Source organism: Zeugodacus cucurbitae, chromosome 2 (genome assembly GCF_028554725.1).
Source record: "Zeugodacus cucurbitae isolate PBARC_wt_2022May chromosome 2, idZeuCucr1.2, whole genome shotgun sequence".
NCBI classification, from domain to species: domain Eukaryota; kingdom Metazoa; phylum Arthropoda; class Insecta; order Diptera; family Tephritidae; genus Zeugodacus; species Zeugodacus cucurbitae.
This window is the reverse complement of record NC_071667.1, coordinates 24,949,804-24,968,910: the sequence shown is the minus strand read 5'-3', so window position 1 is coordinate 24,968,910 and position 19,107 is coordinate 24,949,804. Positions and strand designations below refer to the sequence as shown.

General features: G+C 33.8%; 1 protein-coding gene across 4 annotated transcripts in view; it reads right to left on the bottom strand.

Annotated features, from left to right (window-relative positions):
* The window catches only part of LOC105213194 (tachykinins), a 38,465-nt gene extending 28,972 nt beyond the window's left edge, over window positions 1–9,493 (bottom strand). Inside the window, exons 1-2 of one of the 4 annotated variants that reach the window (XM_054225313.1) lie at window positions 9,028–9,491; window positions 8,974–8,994 (exon numbers count right to left, since the gene is read on the bottom strand). The gene's annotated coding sequence lies outside the window, so the exon portion shown is untranslated. Of the gene's footprint in view, window positions 1–8,973 lie in introns of all 4 variants that reach the window. The other 3 variants (XM_054225324.1, XM_054225308.1, XM_054225333.1) reach the window with 3 other exon arrangements.
* Window positions 9,494–19,107: the final 9,614 nt, after the last annotated feature.

The window sequence follows — 19,107 nt, the reverse complement described above, 5'->3', positions numbered from 1 at the left end:
AACTGGGCAGAAGACTTTTTGAGGTATTTTTGTTGTTATTAATACCTGAGATATTTGTTGTTTTCTTTGTGTGTTAATAGAAATTCAACTACTCATCTAGTAAATTTCTACTGTAAAACTCTTAGTATGACTCTTAGTCATATCATTTAGTTGTTAAATGCAAAAATTTCCACACATTTAAAACGTGCTTTATGACTTTCAACCAAGTAATCCTCCGCAATTTCTCCATTGGCTCATTTATGATTTTAAAATGAACACCTTCAGACGCAAAATGAATGTGCTTTGTTGACTTGAACCCTCTTAGCAGGTTAAACGCATTCACACCTCACTTTACTGAGCGGCTTTTATGCAGTGTCAGGAGATCCATTTCGGCTACTTCGCCTTGCGTCTTCATCTTCGGAGCAAATGAAATTGTAATAATTTACTCATAGTTCACATAATCGCATAAGTAATGTTGCTGCAGAACACATACGCTCCCACACACATACTCGCACAACTCCCACAACTCCCACAGTGCTTTCCATACATTTGTACACCCCTATATGTAGATGAGTTTAATAATTGTAAGTTTGCTGACGTCATTACTTTCACTGCCCACAAAAATGATTATCTAATTTACTTTTTATTTTTTTATTCGAAAAATATTAAAAATGATAAATAGAAGTTGGAAGCAATGATTGCATATAATAGTTTTTCAATAAGCCACGTGATAACGTATGTATATGTGGGGCATTACTTTTTGATCGGATAATATAATAATATATAGAAGGCTACTCGCATTTCGTTGATTGATATGAACGTACAGCACATTTTCTAGCTTTTGAGTTTCAAGTTAGGTATTTTCTACAATCAAAGTCCAAAAAAAACAACAAACTAAAGTCCAATCGGTGACATAACTCAGCTGGTGGGAACGCTGTGGTTTTGAATTAAGTAATTGCAATCACTTAAATATATATATATATATATATATATATATATAGTATATATATATATATATATATAATCACTTAAATGATCTCATATTTATTAGAAAATATATCTAAGAAAAAAATATACTTTTAAAGAAATAAACTAAAGATGGATTTTATCTCTTTCTCGCTCTGTTAGAAAAACTTCTTTTTCAGGCAAATGTTCAGATGTTCAATTTCAGAAAATCAAATTGTTTTGTTGTAAATCCTCAAATTTTGAATACTCGTAATTAACTATAAAATTAGGGTTCTATTTGTATTTTTAAAAATACAATAAATATATAATTAAAACATATATTATTTAAGCTATATTAAGTACATTTCAATATCAAACAAGTAAGTAAGGGCTAAGCTCGGATCTAACCGAACATTTTATACTCTCGCAATTTATTAAAGAAATTTTATTTACATAACACACAAATTTACCCATAAATTCGGCATAAAGTTGAATAGAATAACGAAAATCGTCATATATAGTATATGAGGGCTGAGGTAATTCCTGAACCGATTTCATTAAATTTCACCAGCAAGATACACTATATGCAAGACTATACGCTCACTTAATTTTGTTAAGATATCTCACATATTAACCAATACATACATATATGCGGAATAAAGCCCAACGAATTTTTGAAAAACCTATAATTAGGTATATGGGAGCTAGGAGATGTTATGACCCGATTTTAATAAATTTTGGAACAGAACACTATTAGAAGAAAATAATTTCCTCTGAGTTACATTAAATTATCTAAGAGATTTACCCATGTTTTCGGTTACAATTTACCCTTAGGAGCAGAGTTCAACATGTTCCATATCTGGGGCCTTAAAAAGATATAGTCCGTTTTCGACAATTTTTTCACAAATGAAGCCAGAGACGATGTACACTATTTGTGTAAAGTTTTATTCCGCTATCTTAATAGGTTCCTTACGTATATCTTAGAAAGTAAAGGAATAAGATGGAATTCAAAATTTAGTTATAAGGAAAGTAGTCGTGGTTGTGAACCGATTTCACCCATTTTTTGTCCGTGTTATCAGAGTGTCAAGAAAATATTATATACCGAATTTCATTGAAATCTGTCGAGTAGTTCCTGAGATATGGTTTTTGACCCATAAGTAGGCGATGCCCCGCCCACTTTCCATTTTGTAAAAAAAATCTGAGTGCAGCTTCCTTCTGCTATTATTTCTGTGAAATTTAGTGTTTCTGATTGAAAGTGGGCGTGGTTATTATCCGATTTCAACTATTTTCATGGTCTGTAGTGGAGTACGTAAGGGAATCGAAAAAGTTTGGTTTATATAAAGGGTGATTTTTTAAGAGCTTGATAACTTTTTTAAAAAAAAAACGCATAAAATTTGCAAAATCTCATCGGTTCTTTATTTGAAACGTTAGATTGGTTCATGACATTTACTTTTTGAAGATAATTTCATTTAAATGTTGACCGCGGCTGCGTCTTAGGTGGTCCATTCGGAAAGTCCAATTTTGGGCAACTTTTTCGAGCATTTCGGCCGGAATAGCCCGAATTTCTTCGGAAATGTTGTCTTCCAAAGCTGGAATAGTTGCTGGCTTATTTCTGTAGACTTTAGACTTGACGTAGCCCCACAAAAAATAGTCTAAAGGCGTTAAATCGCATGATCTTGGTGGCCAACTTACGGGTCCATTTCTTGAGATGAATTGTTCTCCGAAGTTTTCCCTCAAAATGGCCATAGAATCGCGAGCTGTGTGGCATGTAGCGCCATCTTGTTGAAACCACATGTCAACCAAGTTCAGTTCTTCCATTTTTGGCAACAAAAAGTTTGTTAGCATCGAACGATAGCGATCGCCATTCACCGTAACGTTGCGTCCAACAGCATCTTTGAAAAAATACGGTCCAATGATTCCACCAGCGTACAAACCACACCAAACAGTGCATTTTTCGGGATGCATGGGCAGTTCTTGAACGGCTTCTGGTTGCTCTTCACCCCAAATGCGGCAATTTTGCTTATTTACGTAGCCATTCAACCAGAAATGAGCCTCATCGCTGAACAAAATTTGTCGATAAAAAAGCGGATTTTCTGCCAACTTTTCTAGGGCCCATTCACTGAAAATTCGACGTTGTGGCAGATCGTTCGGCTTCAGTTCTTGCACGAGCTGTATTTTATACGGTTTTACACCAAGATCTTTGCGTAAAATCTTCCATGTGGTCGAATAACACAAACCCAATTGCTGCGAACGGCGACGAATCGACATTTCACGGTCTTCAGCCACACTCTCAGAAACAGACGCAATATTCTCTTCTGTACGCACTGTACGCATTCGTGTGGTTGGTTTAATGTCCAATAAAGTAAACTGAGTGCGAAACTTGGTCACAATCGCATTAATTGTTTGCTCACTTGGTCGATTATGTAGACCATAAATCGGACGTAAAGCGCGAAACACATTTCGAACCGAACACTGATTTTGGTAATAAAATTCAATGATTTGCAAGCGTTGCTCGTTAGTAAGTCTATTCATGATGAAATGTCAAAGCATACTGAGCATCTTTCTCTTTGACACCATGTCTGAAATCCCACGTGATCTGTCAAATACTAATGCATGAAAATCCTAACCTCAAAAAAATCACCCGTTAGCTTCATTGGTTTGCGAGATATATACAAATAACCGATTTGGGGGCGGGGCCACGCCCACTTCCCAAAAAAAATTACATCGATTACATTACGATTTTGCCCATTTTCGAAAGCAACCTCCTCAGGGTGCCAAGGAACATGTGTTCCAAGTTTCATTAAGATATCTCAATTTTTACTTAAGTTATCGCTTGCACGGACAGACGGACGGACAAACATCCGGATTTCAAATCGTCTCGTCATCCTGATTATTTATATACATATATATAACCCAGAACTCGAACAGAAGAGACAATCAGCAACTCTGGTAATGATATTATAAGTGAAATACAAGCTTTTTGGTGAATCGAGCCTATTCTTATCCACTTTGCGTGAGTAGTCGAAGAATTTCAATTGGAATTGCGAAATTTACAGCAAATTTTATTGCAACCAAAGTAATCTGTAAGAAATTAAATGTTCGCGCATTTAAGATAATGATTTTTTTTTTTTTTGAAAATGAATCATATTTGTTACATTTTCATTTGTATATATGAAAATACATATTTGTGTACTTAGTCATCCATGGCCATTTAAATATAATTGTATTACCGCTAACGTGCTGCTGATATTATTTAATAATTTCATAGCCGCTGGTTAAAAATGCGGTTTGAAAGCGATATTAAGCCAATCCACAATGACTTTTTCTTTCTTTTTTAATTTGCTTTTTTTTATCTATTTTGTGGGTGGTTAGCAGCGTGCCAACGCTTTAGCTGAACTATTATCGGAGGCTTTCGGGTGAAATTCCAAAAAATTTAATGCTATTTAATTAAAGCTACTTTAATTGGAGCGATATATTTAATTAATTTTTAACTCTTGGTTGTTTAGATATAACAATTTTTTTTATACTTACCAAAATTATTTGTTTTGTTGATAATTAAAATGAGTAATAAGTACTTACATATGGTTTTATTATATTATTGAAAATTATAAATTTTGGTATAATGAATCGTTATGATTACGCATAAAATCGTAATGCCAAAAGAAACAAGTAAAGAAAGGCTAATTTTGGGTGCAATCGAACATTTTATACTCTCGCAATTTATTAATCTAATTTTCTAAATATAACACAATTTGACCCATATATTCGGCAAAAAGTCCAATAGAATAACGAGAATCAGTAAATATAGTACACGAGGGCTGAAGTAATTCCTGAACCGATTTCACGAATTTTTACCACCAAGATACACTATAAGCTCATTTAATTTTGCTAAGTAATCTCATAAATTATATATACCCAAACGATTACCCTCCTCCCGTCCAACCGACGCGTGGGGCGCAGTCCGCATACGAGCGGAATTTGCCGAGTCTAGAAAGGCAAAAGATTTTTAAGCGTCCAGTTCTCAAACTGCTCAGCTGCAGAAAGAAACATTTCAACAGCTGAGATTTAAAAATTTATAAAAACAAAAAGTTAAAAATTTCTGAATATTACTTATTAAGAGAAGACAAAATAGTTTTTTTGATGCTAAATATTGAGTCAGATGGATCAAATGTGCTGGAATGAGAATTAAAATCCTGACATATTCGGCGGAATGGTTCGTTTAACTCAAAATTTGTTCTAGATGATTTTAGAAGTAATGGTCTAAACTGCCTAGATGAACGCAATGGGACATTAAACTTAATATCAGACAAAAGGAATGAACTAAATACAAACTAAACCATTCAGAAGTTTTACTAGGAATATACATATATATACCTAGCATTTCTCTGCGACTAGTAAGTGTGGGAGCTATGTGAAGTTATAACCCGATTTTAACCATTTTTAATGCAGAGACACACTGTCGGAAGAAAAAGATTCCCTCTGAATTAGATTAAAATATCTGGGAGATTTACCGATATTTTCGGTGAAAAATTACACTTGGGTATTGAGTTCTTCATAATCGATGTCAGGGACCTTGAAAAGTTATAGTCCGATTTCGGAAATTTTTCCACAAGTGATGCCACAGCACAAATACAGTTTTTGTGTAAAGATTTATTCTACTATCTTCATTGGTTCCTAAAGAATATATTTTACAAAGTGAAGAAATCAGATGTAATTCAACACTGAGTTTCATGGGAAGTAGACGTGGTTATTATTATATACCGAATTTCATTTAAATCGGTCTAGTAGTTTCTAAGATATGATTTTTGGCCCATAAGTGGGCGATAACTTTATTTATGGCTTAGTTATGACACTTTATAGGTTTTTGGTTTTCGCCATTTTCTGGGCCTGGCAATTGTTCGGCAAAAATTTGGAATAAAGGGTCGCACTATGAAGGGGCATATGTGGATGTAATTTTTTTGGGGAAGTGGGCGTGGCCCCGCCCCCTAATCGGTTATTTGTATATATCTCGCAAACCAATAATGCTATATAAACCAAACTTTCTGCAGTCGGTTCTCCTACGTACCCCACCACACACCATGAAAATAGTTGAAATCGGATAATAACCACGTGGCATCGCCCACTTATGGGTCAAAAACCATATCTCAGGAACTACTCGACCGAATCGAATGAAATTCGGTGTGTAATATTTTCTTGACACCCTGATGACACGTGTGGAAAATGGACGAAATCGGTTCACAACCACGACAACTTCCCTTATAACTCATTTTTGAATTCCATCTTATTCCCTCATTTTATAATATATACATAAGGAACCAATGAAGATAGCGAAATAAAACTTTACACAAATACTGTATATGATCTGTGGCATCATTTGTAAAAAAATTGTCGAAATCGAACTATAACTTTTCAATGCCCCGGATATCGAATATGAAGAACTCAGTGCCCCAAGGTAACTTTCCACCGAAAATTTCGGTGAATCTCTTAGGTATCTTAATTTAATTCAGAGGAAATATTTTTCTTCTAATAGTGTGTCTCTGTACAAGAAAAGCTTAAATCGGGTCATAACTTCCCGATTCATTTCGGTGAATCTCTTAGGTATCTTAATTTAATTCAGAGGAAATATTTTTCTTCTAATAGTGTGTCTCTGTACAAGAAAAGCTTAAATCGGGTCATAACTTCCCTTATATATGAATATATGAGAATACCTAATTATAGGATTTTCAAAAATACGATGAGCTTAATAGCTTATAAATCGGTTAATATGTGAAATATATTTATGTCGAATATATGGGTCAAATTGTGTGTTTTCTTAATAAAGATATAGCAATAAATTGCGAGAGTATAAAATGTTCGGTTGCACCCGAACTTAGCCTTTCCTTACTTGTTTGACTTACAAACAACCGTTATGTGAACAAAACATTATATTCTCTTAGCTACACGGTGAGAGTATAAAAACCATAAAAACACTTGAAACGTTTTAAAAGAATTGTTATGGGTGAAATGGCTTTACAACTACGCCAACTTCCCATTTCACTGAATTTTTAATTCTACCTGATTCATTTGTCTTAAAATATATATAACCCAGCATCAGTGAATAATAACACTGTACAATACTCGGCTGGGTATTGGACCAAACTAAACCTTACCGGGTAAATGAGTCGCAAGTAAAAAAAACGTATTATCCGATTTTCGAAGTTAGCCTCCAAAATCGAAATATTTGGATTCGACGTGCGAAAAAAGAACTTTTTTAAAAAAATATTAATAATTACAGGATAGCTACTTAAAAATCTTAAATGTGGATTTTTTCTTAATTTAATTCAGCTTCAAGGACTTCTAGACTAAATCTGACACTCATATACCTACTATAGGGATATTCAAACTCCTGTGGGCTTTAGCCTGTACATTTCGGTTAATATGTGAGTTATTATTTCAATAAAATTGAATAAATGAATTGTAAGAGAGCTATACCTTATTTGGGATGAGGTTCAATTGAGAATTCAACGATTTCTGGAAACCATAGCGAAAGTATTCGCATTACATACACATATGTATGTAAGCAGATCAAAAATTTTGATCAACAAAAAGTGTATATATTATTAAATGAATTTTATTTGTGTAAAAAATAATGAGTATTTACTAATATGCTATAAATAAGCCTGGACCAAATTGGAAATATGTGTTTTTCGACGGTAGTCATTACATAAGTATTACATAGGTAATAAACTATTTGTGGGTTAACAGAAAATGTAAAGGTGAAAGCAAACCAGTTAAATTTAACACTAGAGAGTATGCTAAAACTGCTTGCTATTCTATCTCTAATTGTTTATGCCAGTTTATTCAATTTATGTCTTGTTCGTTCAATATGCTACTCTCTAAAGTTTGGCAAATCAAGGACAATTTAATTTTTTATAACGAAGTAAACCAATTTTATCCGACAATATTTTATATAATTTTTTAAAGACTTGATGTTTCTATGTCAAGTCACAATATTTTGATTTAAGACAATTTTGAAAAATTTCGGTTTTTATTTTTTGCTTTTTCGATAGTTTATACTTTCAAAAATATCCTTTTAAAGCGTATCTTGAATAGTTTTTGAAGGGCAGCGTTCTAAAAAGCGACCGCTCGCAAGTATAAGCCACTATAGTCGAAACTTTAATCTCGTTATTCTCGAAACAACATTTTTCAAAATTGCTGACACGAGAAATTGACTGATTTTAAATTTAAACTGAGTATTCTTGAATATATTTACTATACAATAATCGATCTTTTTGATTGTTTGAGAATTATCAATTTGGTATTAAAAAACGACAATTTTTTTTAATCTAAAACACGACATTTTTTCAGAACTACGCCATTTTGTTAATTTTTGATATTTTTCAAAAATTGTAGGTCATTGTATAGGAAATATCTCCAACTTTTATAACCTTTTGTTTCAGCTACTCATTTAGCCGGAATCATGTCAGCAGTTGCTGAACTTTGGCACCTCCGAAGACAGATTTTTGTAAAAAAATCTTAAAATATATCTGAAAATATACCTTGTCATGTCAAAAAAACTTCGAAACATTCGATCGAAAAAAACATTAAAAAAAATTCACGAAAATCGTCTAATTTTTCATGGGTTACACTGGTATGGAGGAGCTATAATCCTTTATAATCAAAATAATTACTTAATTATTATATGTGGGTCTTCTTTATTACTTTCTTTATAGAAACAATACTACCACTTCTACAACATTTAGAAAATTAAAAAGAAAATTATTTGAAAAAATCTTTTAGGCTTTCATTCAAAAATTTTATTAAAAAAAATTGATTATTTCCTTGCGACTGGTTGAAATCAAATTATACATTAAAAAACCGTTTACGACTGCAAAATACTTTGTAAGTAAAATAATATTTTTTTTTTTTTAATTTTTGTATGAAAGCCTACAAGATTTTTCAAAATCATTTTTGTTTTTAAATAAAAACTGTTTAACAAAATATTCAAAATGTTTAAATAGAAATATTTTTTTTAATTCATAAAACCACTTAAAACTAGTGAGCACTAACCTGACAATAAGCTGCAACAGTTTTTAAACACTTTTTAAAATTTTAGTTAGATGTACGCACTTAAATATTTTTGAAAACACTGATTTGAATTCTTCACTTGTGTCTAGGATTTGCTTCAATTATAATCGTTTTTAATTTACAAACACGAAAAACTACAGTTATTTGGTTAAATTTTACGCTGGATCACACTTCAAAGCAAAGTCAAAGTTTTTGAAAATTTCAAAACTCACTAATTAATAGAATTGAGTGTGCTTTAGCCAAATTAGATTTTATTTGAAAATTTGTGTAATTTGTTTGTGTTTGTCCGCTGGATTGGCAGCGCTAATGTGAACACGCTGGAAAGTATGCAACAACTGAATGCCAGATCAAACGGAACAGGATGTTAAATATCTGCGGCGAATAACGCAAATCAGGCGGCCACGACGACGACGACGGCAGCGGTGGCGGCAGCAGAGGTGACGACGCGTAGCGAAGACATGTTGAATGCATTGAATGCGTTGATTGTGTTGCGACTGGTGAGTGTTGGCCCAATGTGGTGGTGTGGTGCAGTTGTTGTTGTGTTCGTGAATGCGCGCGTTCGCAGCTAGACGGTCTCGTTGGCGCACACAAACGCGAATCGACACAGATGAATCGGCATTTAAAACAAGACAACGACGGATGTACGAATGATGACACGATAGACACAGAAAGTGGCGTATGCTAGGTGCACATATTAGCACAAGCATAGTTATCGACATATATGTATGTTTGTGTGTGCCACAACAACACTATACTGAACACACTGCCACATTACAAATGACTTCTTTAATTGTTGTGCGGGAGTTTTATGGTGCAACTTGTTGCCATTGTTGTTGTAGCATCAACAATTGGCTTTATATGACATAAAACGTTGCATTAAACCAGCCACTAACGCCTAAAACCATGCAACATTGTTAAAATCCCGCATGTCGGGTGTCTAGCGGTTACGCTCGATTTTCACAAGAGTGTTTGTTGGTACTTGTATGTAGTGGAATTTACATAGTCTACGCTTTCATATAAAAAAGTAAAAGTTACAACTCTTTGTAAGTTGGTGATAGCGTATGAATTGCTGCACTTTTCAACTTGTAAATGGCAATGTTTCGTTGTTGCTTTCTGCATTTGAATCTATGAATGAATTTTCACGAGCATGCGTAGTATCACTCGGTCTATATATGTATGTGTATGTTGTAAAATATTGTATATGTAAGATATGTTTGAAATCAAATTTAAATGACCGTTTTATTTATTTTAATAATAACACAAATGCCCCAGATATCGAACATGTTGAACTCAGCACCTATGGATAAATTTTAACCGAAAATATGGGTAAATCTCTCAGATATCTCAATTTAATTCAGAGGAAATTGTTTTCTTCTAATAGTGTGTCTCTGTCCCAAAAATTATTAAAATTGGGTCATAACATTTCCATATAGGTATACCTCATTGTAGGTATATGGAAATGTTATGACCTCATTATTTTATTAATAACACAAATGTGTTTTAGTTGTCAGCCTGTACTATAATTTTTGTGAGCACTTTACTAGGTTTCTATTTCTTTATATGAACTCACAAATTTGTTAACATTTCGTAATACTGTTAGTGGAAGTATAAAAAAATGCAACCTTCAAGACATCAGCCTTATTTAAAAAAGATGCGAACTAATGCTCTTAATAACTACGATCCACTTTTTAAAATGTGTTCTGGCTGATCCCCGCTTGAACTGCTTCTTTTTTAAATCTAAATTGCTTATGAAAAGGTGGTAAATATTCCTGTTGGTAAGGAGAGTTTAAGGAATTTATGTAGAAAATTCAAACTGTCTTTTCGCCTCACAGTCAATATCGGCTATTTACGGCCACTAGGAATAAAATCCGGTTTCGACAAAAGAACTATTGAGATTGTGAGCTGTAGAAAAGAATTAAATTTGAAAATAATTCTTGTTTTTATGATTCTAATGTTAATTCATGAGATGAGTAGTCTTAAACGGAAAGCTCTCCTGTTCAAACATTACATGCATACCAAGCTGGTTGAAATCAAAAGCGAAAATTGAGTTTTTATTTTAGTTGATCTTGTATTACTGTATTAAAGCTAAATAAGGTATTTACACTAAATTTGTCCCGGACATACTGTTACAGACATGCAAATATACTATGGAACATTTAAGAGACTTTCATAACTCTAGTTATACACTCGTAACATGTTGCACAGAGTATTATAGTATTGTGTGAGTCCTATAACTAAACGAGCTAGATATAGATTTATATATACCGAACTGATCAGAGTGGCGAGTAGAGTTGCATGGGCATCGCCCATTTATTGGTCAAAAACCATATATCAGAAATTATTAGACCAATTTCGGTTCGAACCATTTTATTGGCATCCCTATGTTATAGTTTAACAAGTAAGGAAAGGCTAAGTTCGGGTGCAACCGAACATTTTATACTCTCGCAATTTATTGATATTTTTTTATTAAGATAACACACAATTTGACCCAATTTGAAAATCCTATAATTAGGTATATGAGAGCTAGGGGAAGTTACACTATTAGAAGAAAAATATTTCCTCTAAATTAAATTAAGATACCTGAGAGATTTACCGAAATTTTCGGTGAAAAATTACCATGGGGCATTAAATTCTTCATATTCGATATTCGGGGCTTTGAAAAGTTATAGTCCGATTTCGACAATTTTTTTGTATACAGTTTTATTTCGCTATCTTCATTGGTTCCTTATGTATATATTATAAAGTGAAGGAATAAGATGGAGTTCAAAATTTAGCATGGGAAGTTGTCGTGATTTTGAACCGATTTAATCCATTTTACACACGTGTCATCATGGTGTCAAGAAAATATTATATACCGAATTTCATTCGAATCGGTCGAGTAGTTCCTGAGATATGGTTTTTGACCCATAAGTGGGCGATGCCACGCCCATTTTCCATTTTGTAAAATAATTGAGTGCAGCTTCCTTCTGCAATTTCTTCTGTAAAATTTAGTATTTCTGACGTTTTTCGTTAGTGAGATAACCCACTTTTAGTAATTTTCAACCTAACCTTTGATTCCGATTTCAACTAATTTCATGGTGTGTGGTGGGGTACGTAAGAGAACCGACTGCAGAAAATTTGGTTTATATAGCTTTATTGATTTGCGAGATATATACAAATAACCGATTTGGGGGCGGGGCCACGCCCACTTCCAGAAAAAAAATCACATCCAAATATGCCCCTCCAAGTTTCATCAAGATATCTCAATTTTTACTCAAGTTATCCGTTGCACGGACGGACAGAAGGACAAACGGACGGACGGACAGACAGACATTCGGATTTTGACTCGCCTCGTCACCCTGATCATTTTGATATATATAACCCTATATCAAACTCGTTTAGTTTTATGACTTACAAACAACCGTTATGTGAACAAAACTATAATACTCTCTTAGCAACTTTTGTTGCGAGAGTATAAAAATGGGCGAAATTGGTTCACAACCACACCTACTTTCACCATACCACAATTTTGAATTCCATCTGATTCGATCACTTTGCAATATATAAGTCAGTGAAGATATCCAAACAAAACTTTGCAGAAATACTGTATTTTTAGTGTGGCATAGGCCCTATAAAAATCACCGAAATCGGACTATAACTTCTCAATGCCCTATTTATCGAACATGAGGACCTCAAAGCTTTTGGCTATTTTTTTTAAATATCGGTAAATCTCTTAGAGATAGAATATAATATTCCTCTGTGCCAAAAATGGCTAATATCAGGTCAATATTTCCTCTACCCCCTATATACCTTCTATACGGATTTTCAAACTTCCGGTGGACTTAATACCGTATATATCGGTTAATATGTGAGATACCTTAGCAAAATTAAGTGAACGTAATATCTTGGATATAATGTAGCTTGGTGGCAAAAATGAGTGAAATTGGTCGCAGCTCCCAAATATAATCTCTAACGATTTTCGTTATTCAAAGGGGTTTTTATACCTAATATGTGGAACATAATATGTGTTATCTTAATAAAATTATATAAATAAATTACGAGAGTATAAAATTTTCGGTTACACCCGAACTTAGTCCTTCCTTACTTGTTTTAGCTTAAAAAACACTTTATATTTCTATAAAAAAATCTATATTACACACTTTGAAATTAAAATTAGCACTATAGCTACTAACGCAGCTAAAAGTGCTTATGTCAACTCATGAAAGTGTCCACAGCATCAGCTGACATAATATGAATGTCCAACAACAACAGAAAAATAGATGACTCTGAGAACTTTTTAAAGCTAACCGACTAACAAGCCAACTCTTCACACATTTACCGTGCACATTGCGTATACACATATGCACATATATGTGTGTAATTGTAAGTACATATGTAATAGTATTTTAATATACAATTTACATACGTGCAGTGTAGGCTTTGCAGACTTGTCGGCTTCTCGGCTGTAAGGCTTTCATTGAAGCCCAACGCGCTAATGCCAAAACACAAGTCGCTTTGTACGAGCATCTATCTAAAGCTTGGACTCAAGTACAGTTGGCTGCTCGCAAGGCCAACACTCCTCTCATACATACATATGCACATACATACAGAATAATGAATATTTCATGAGATTTCTACGTGTACAATACAAAACCGTTTGGCTGCATTACGTTGGCCTGTTTTGCATTCACGCATATTACATGCACACACATACACATAGATGAAATAACAAATAGAAAAATTTAATTTTGTGTTCCGCGCTTTTTACTTTTTTCCTTTTCTGGTTTCTGCGTTTTGGTGTTTGGCTTTTGTTCTCTTCTATTCTGATCAAAGTTGGAAAAGTTCACATTTCATTGGTTGCCCGACGCGGTTCAACTCTCTCAAGGATGTAATGGCATTTCTATGAGTTTGGACATGCATTGTTTGTGTGTTTGTGTGTGTGCACCTACACATTTCAATTTTGCCTGTAAACTTTATTATCTTTCAGTAAAAATGTTTAAATATGGATGCTTTTAAATAACTTTGTTTCAACGCTTTTAATAGACTGGATAATGTAGGAGTACTTTTAAAATAGAAGGATTGTATCACTTTACTTGGACAAATACATATATTTCAGTACTCGGATATTGAAATTGTAATAGTTTGGCATATCGCAAAAGAAACTTTCTCAAAAATAAATCGATAATTAATATCGATAAAATAAAATATTAATATCTCGATTATTTTTCCCACCCAAATAATAAAAATACTTTATGTAATTTTGGTTTAAACATCACAAAATATCGATAAATAAAAATATCGAATATTTTGCACAAATATATAAAAAAAAAATCGAAAAATAAATGTTTCGATTATTTTTAACTAAAAAGAAATAAATTGGAAATAATTTCTTTAAAAAACAAACTACTATAAAATATCGATAATGAAAATATTCAGATATATCTATTAATTTTCGGTATACCAATTTTTTTTAATAATATGTTTTAGTGAAAGAGTAAAAAGGTTAAAAAATAAACATGAGTTTAAAATGTTACCGGTAAATTCATATCAATCAAAAGAGTTATCGAAAATCGAAATATTTTTAATGATGAAGACAGCTGTCATTAGTTTTGCATACATTCAAATGCCAAATTTATTTTGATAAAATATAATTTGTACAATAATTAATTCAAGAATAAATAGTTCACGCTTTAACTAGTAAATCAATAAGCAAAACGCAAAACGTAAATGGGTGAGAGCAAATTCGATTGTTTACAAACGCGAAGTAATAAAAATCATAATAAAATATTAATTAAATTTATTGGCTGACTGACAAAGCGTTATAACTAAATATAAATATGAAATCAGTATTCATAAAGAAATTTAGCGAGTCCAGCGTCGCAGCTGAAGTAAAGGGTGGCACGTGTTTACACACACATAAATATTACGCCATTTTACAATAGCAGGAAGGAAGTTCAAGTACCGATAAGGCGACACAATGTTATAAATGACAAACGCACAGCTTTATCTGCACAATCACCCACTCATGCATAGGTATATGAGTGTCATAGATACACCGAGCAGATAGCGTTAAAACTAACAGAAATCATTGTTTACCACAGCGTTGTATATATATATATATATGTATGTAGGTTTGTATATGTGCGGCTTGCGTTATTTATTCGAATATTACATGGGATTTGACGATAGTCACGCTGACGGCCCTTGAAAGCAATAGTGGGCATAAAACAAAGAAATTATGGCTGGTAAATGATAAATGAAAGCTGAAATGTTTACCGAATCATTCATGCAATTAAATTGATTTTATTACTTAATTATTTGGCGGCCGACCAATCATTGCAGAAATTATGCCAATGAGGGTGTTCGATTTATGTGGAACCAAATGAGTTGATTATCAAATATATACTATATATAGTATATATATATAGTATATAGTATATATATATATATATAGTATAGTATATATATATAGTATATATATATATATATATATATAGTATATATATATATATATATATATATATATGAGAAGGTTTCTGAAATCGGATTTGTTTACAATTTCTGTCAAATATTATAATTAACCATACATTAATTAGTGTTTTGCGTACTTGAAATTTATCGATAACTTGAGAAATAATAAATATATATGTAATTAAATAACAAATTATCGATAACAAGGATTGTCGCATATTGAAAGTTTGATAAATCTTTATAAACTTAGAAAGAAATAAGCTCTCACTTTTTTCCAGGGAAATTTAAACCGATAACATTTTAAATATTTATTATCGATAAAATCTGACTCATAATTTTCAAAGAAACTAAGTAAGAAATACACTATGGTCAATTATCACATCTAAAATGGCATTGAGTCAACAGCGATCCCCTACAATTTTTAGTTTTGGAAAGTAATTTAATCGATATATAATTGAAATTTTTTATCGATTTCAAATGTTATCGATTATTGAATTTTTCATAATTAAAATAAAATAGAGCTAATATTATTTGATTTTCAACTGCTTGTTGATTATTTTAAAATAAATTCAATCACATAATAATATTCCGTAGTTTAATTAAGACTGAGTAAACGGCCGCTATTGAAAAACCTTGTATATAATTTTGCCCTATATTGCCGCCAGAATTGGGTCACACGAAAATAAATCACGGCCATTTGAAAATATTATGTAATAATACAATTATAAATTAAAGTTTGTTGAAGCGTATGAGTAACATTTTGTAAGAGTATGAGTGCAACCTTGGGTATATTATGTTCGTAATTACTTGATTACTTACGCAAAGTGCGCACTCTATTCTATTCATTCCGCTCTATTGCATTTATGGAATTTCCGTTTAAATTGAAAATTTCATATTTGGACAATGAACAATAAGAATTTCTTCGAATGGCAAATGCTGATTGTTTCTTATCAGCAACATCATAAAACGTTGCATACATTTAGGCTAATTAACTCACATACGCAATTCGAATCAAAAGATATCCGCTGCCTTCAGGCAATGCAAATTTCACGAAAAACTATAACGCACAGATATACATTCACATACTTACACACACATTTTGCTTTCAAGCTACAGATTATTACTGGCAATTATTGCAACGAGGTTTGGGTTGATCTTGTAAGTTCAAAGGTCACACTGCAGGCAGCCAGCGAAAATTTCACTCGAGTGGGTGTAAAGCAATTGAAAATAAGCGCTTGTGCAATAATAATTATTATAAGGGGAGTGAATAAAAAACACCGTTAAGAGATTCTTCTTCTTCTTCTTGACTGGCATAGACACCGCTTACGCGGTTATAGCCGAGTCCACAACAGCGCGCCACGAAACTCTCCTTTGGCAGTTTGGCGCCAATTGGTAATACCAAGTGAAGACAGGTTCTTCTCCACCTGGTCCTTCCATCGGAGTGGAGGTCTCCCTCTTCCTCGGCTTCCACCAGCGGGTACTGCATCGAAAACTTTCAGAGCTGGGGCACATGACTCAGCCAGCGTAGCCGCTGTCTTTTTATTCGCTGGACTATATCTATGTCGTCGAACAACACATGAAGCTCATCAGTCCATCCTCTGCGGTAATCGCCGTTGCCAATGTTTAAGGGACCATAAATCTTTCGCAAAACCTTTCTCTCGAAAACTCCTAGTGCCGTCTCATCGGATGTTGACACCGCCACGCTTCTGCACCATAAAGTAGGACGGGAATGATGAGGGACTTGTAGAGTTTAGTTTTTGTTCGTCGAGAGAGGTTGTATGAGATTAGTTGTATGAATTTAATATTTCGGATTTGAAGTCAGTGTAGTTATAAATTTAATGCAGAATTGGTTGCAAAATTTAAATTTAAAAATTTAATTTCATGAACATCTCAGAAGCAAGGTTATAGAATTCCACATTTTGCACCAAAAACAAAAATTTTTTAAAGCAAACGTTTCACGGCATATATTCAGTTCTGCTAATATGTTCAAGAGCGTTAGCGTATAAAAATAGTAAACACAAAACACCGAAGAGCAGCCAACTCGACCACTCAACTTTCACACTTAACTTTAACGCTTGGCTGACACTCAACGCGCGAGGAGTGAGTACTAACACCTACATGCGAGACAGCAGTAGATGTGTGGCAAGCCACCGGTGCAGCGAAAAAGTGTTACCCTGGCAGTATGCATTACATTCGCTGCAACGGGATTAAAGCGACGACTTGCAAAGAGAGTGTGAATCTGTATCCGAAGGCGAAATTTTGGCGCGAACATGTGTGTTAAACAACAAAAACAAGTGGCTGAAATATTGCAACGCCATGGACCAGCGCTTAACAAAAGTTTGGACAGCCAGCGCGAGTGTTGTAGCCAAAGGGAGCGCTTGCACAGGTAAATGAACGCACAACTGAAAGTGACGCCTTTAAATACATGCAAGCAGCTTAAAAGTCAGCGTATATTGTTGCATGCAACATATAGTAGTAGAAACACATTTTATGCTTTTGTTGTTGTTGCTTTTTTGTCTACATTCTAATTTAGCTTGGCCGCAAGCCATCGCAATTTCCCTGCTGTCGTGCGCCCTAGGCTGCTCATTATAATGCACACCACAAATACATATCTTCACTGCTAGCGCTACGAGTGGTGTTGGTTAAGTCAATGATGTTTTTAATAGCAGTCAGTGTAACACCGCTTTTGACAGCTGCCATTCTTAAGTCAGTTTGGCTCATATAAAGTTTCTGAATAAATTAGTTGTGTTTATCGATGATGATCGGTAAGTTGAAGAGTATTTGATCGATTAGTTTGGAAATCAAAGGTTGATATCGCGTCGCGACATCTTCTATGTCACACACGCCTCTTCTATGAAGCACTTCATGGAAGTATTACAAAATATCGATAAACTAAAATAAATATATCGATTTTTTTCACAAAAAAAAAGAAGAAAAAGAGAATAAAAAATTACAGTCGAACTTCCATAACTCGAACTCTTGAATTAGCAATTGAGTCAAATTTTATAAAGGGGTTTTCAAAAGGTACTCTACAAAAGTAACGACAGCCATATTTTTTCGCGCTCTTTTGACATTTATCTTCAGTAATTTACTGCCGAAATATGCAATCAGTGGCTACGTCCAATTTATGGTCGGTTCATTTTTGGGTGAAAGGATGATATGCGTTATTGGTCAGGCAGCAATCTGCACGTACTCCATGAGTCACCATGGGATCCCGAAAAAATTACGGTTTGGTGCGGTTTATGGATCGGCGGCGTTATTGGGCCGTACTTCTTCCGTGATGAACAAGACCGGTACGTTACTGTGAATGGGAATCGCTTACGCTCAATAATAATCGAATATTTTTGTCCCGAATTGGATAATATGTGGTTTCAATAGGACGGCGCCACAAGCCACACAGCGAATGTCACAAACGGTTTCTTGAAACTTGAAATGTTTGGTGAACGTGTTATCTCAAGAAATGGCCCAGTCAATTGGTCGTCTAGGTCGTGCGATTTGACGCCGTTAGACTATTTCCTGTGGGGCTACGTCAAGTTTATTGTCTATGCCGAATATCGTACATGAAATTGCAACAATATCGGCCGATTTATGCTTGAAAACCGTCGAAACCGTGGTGGCCAAGCAAAAGAAATCGAGTTCCATACGCAATGTCAACGAATGTACTTT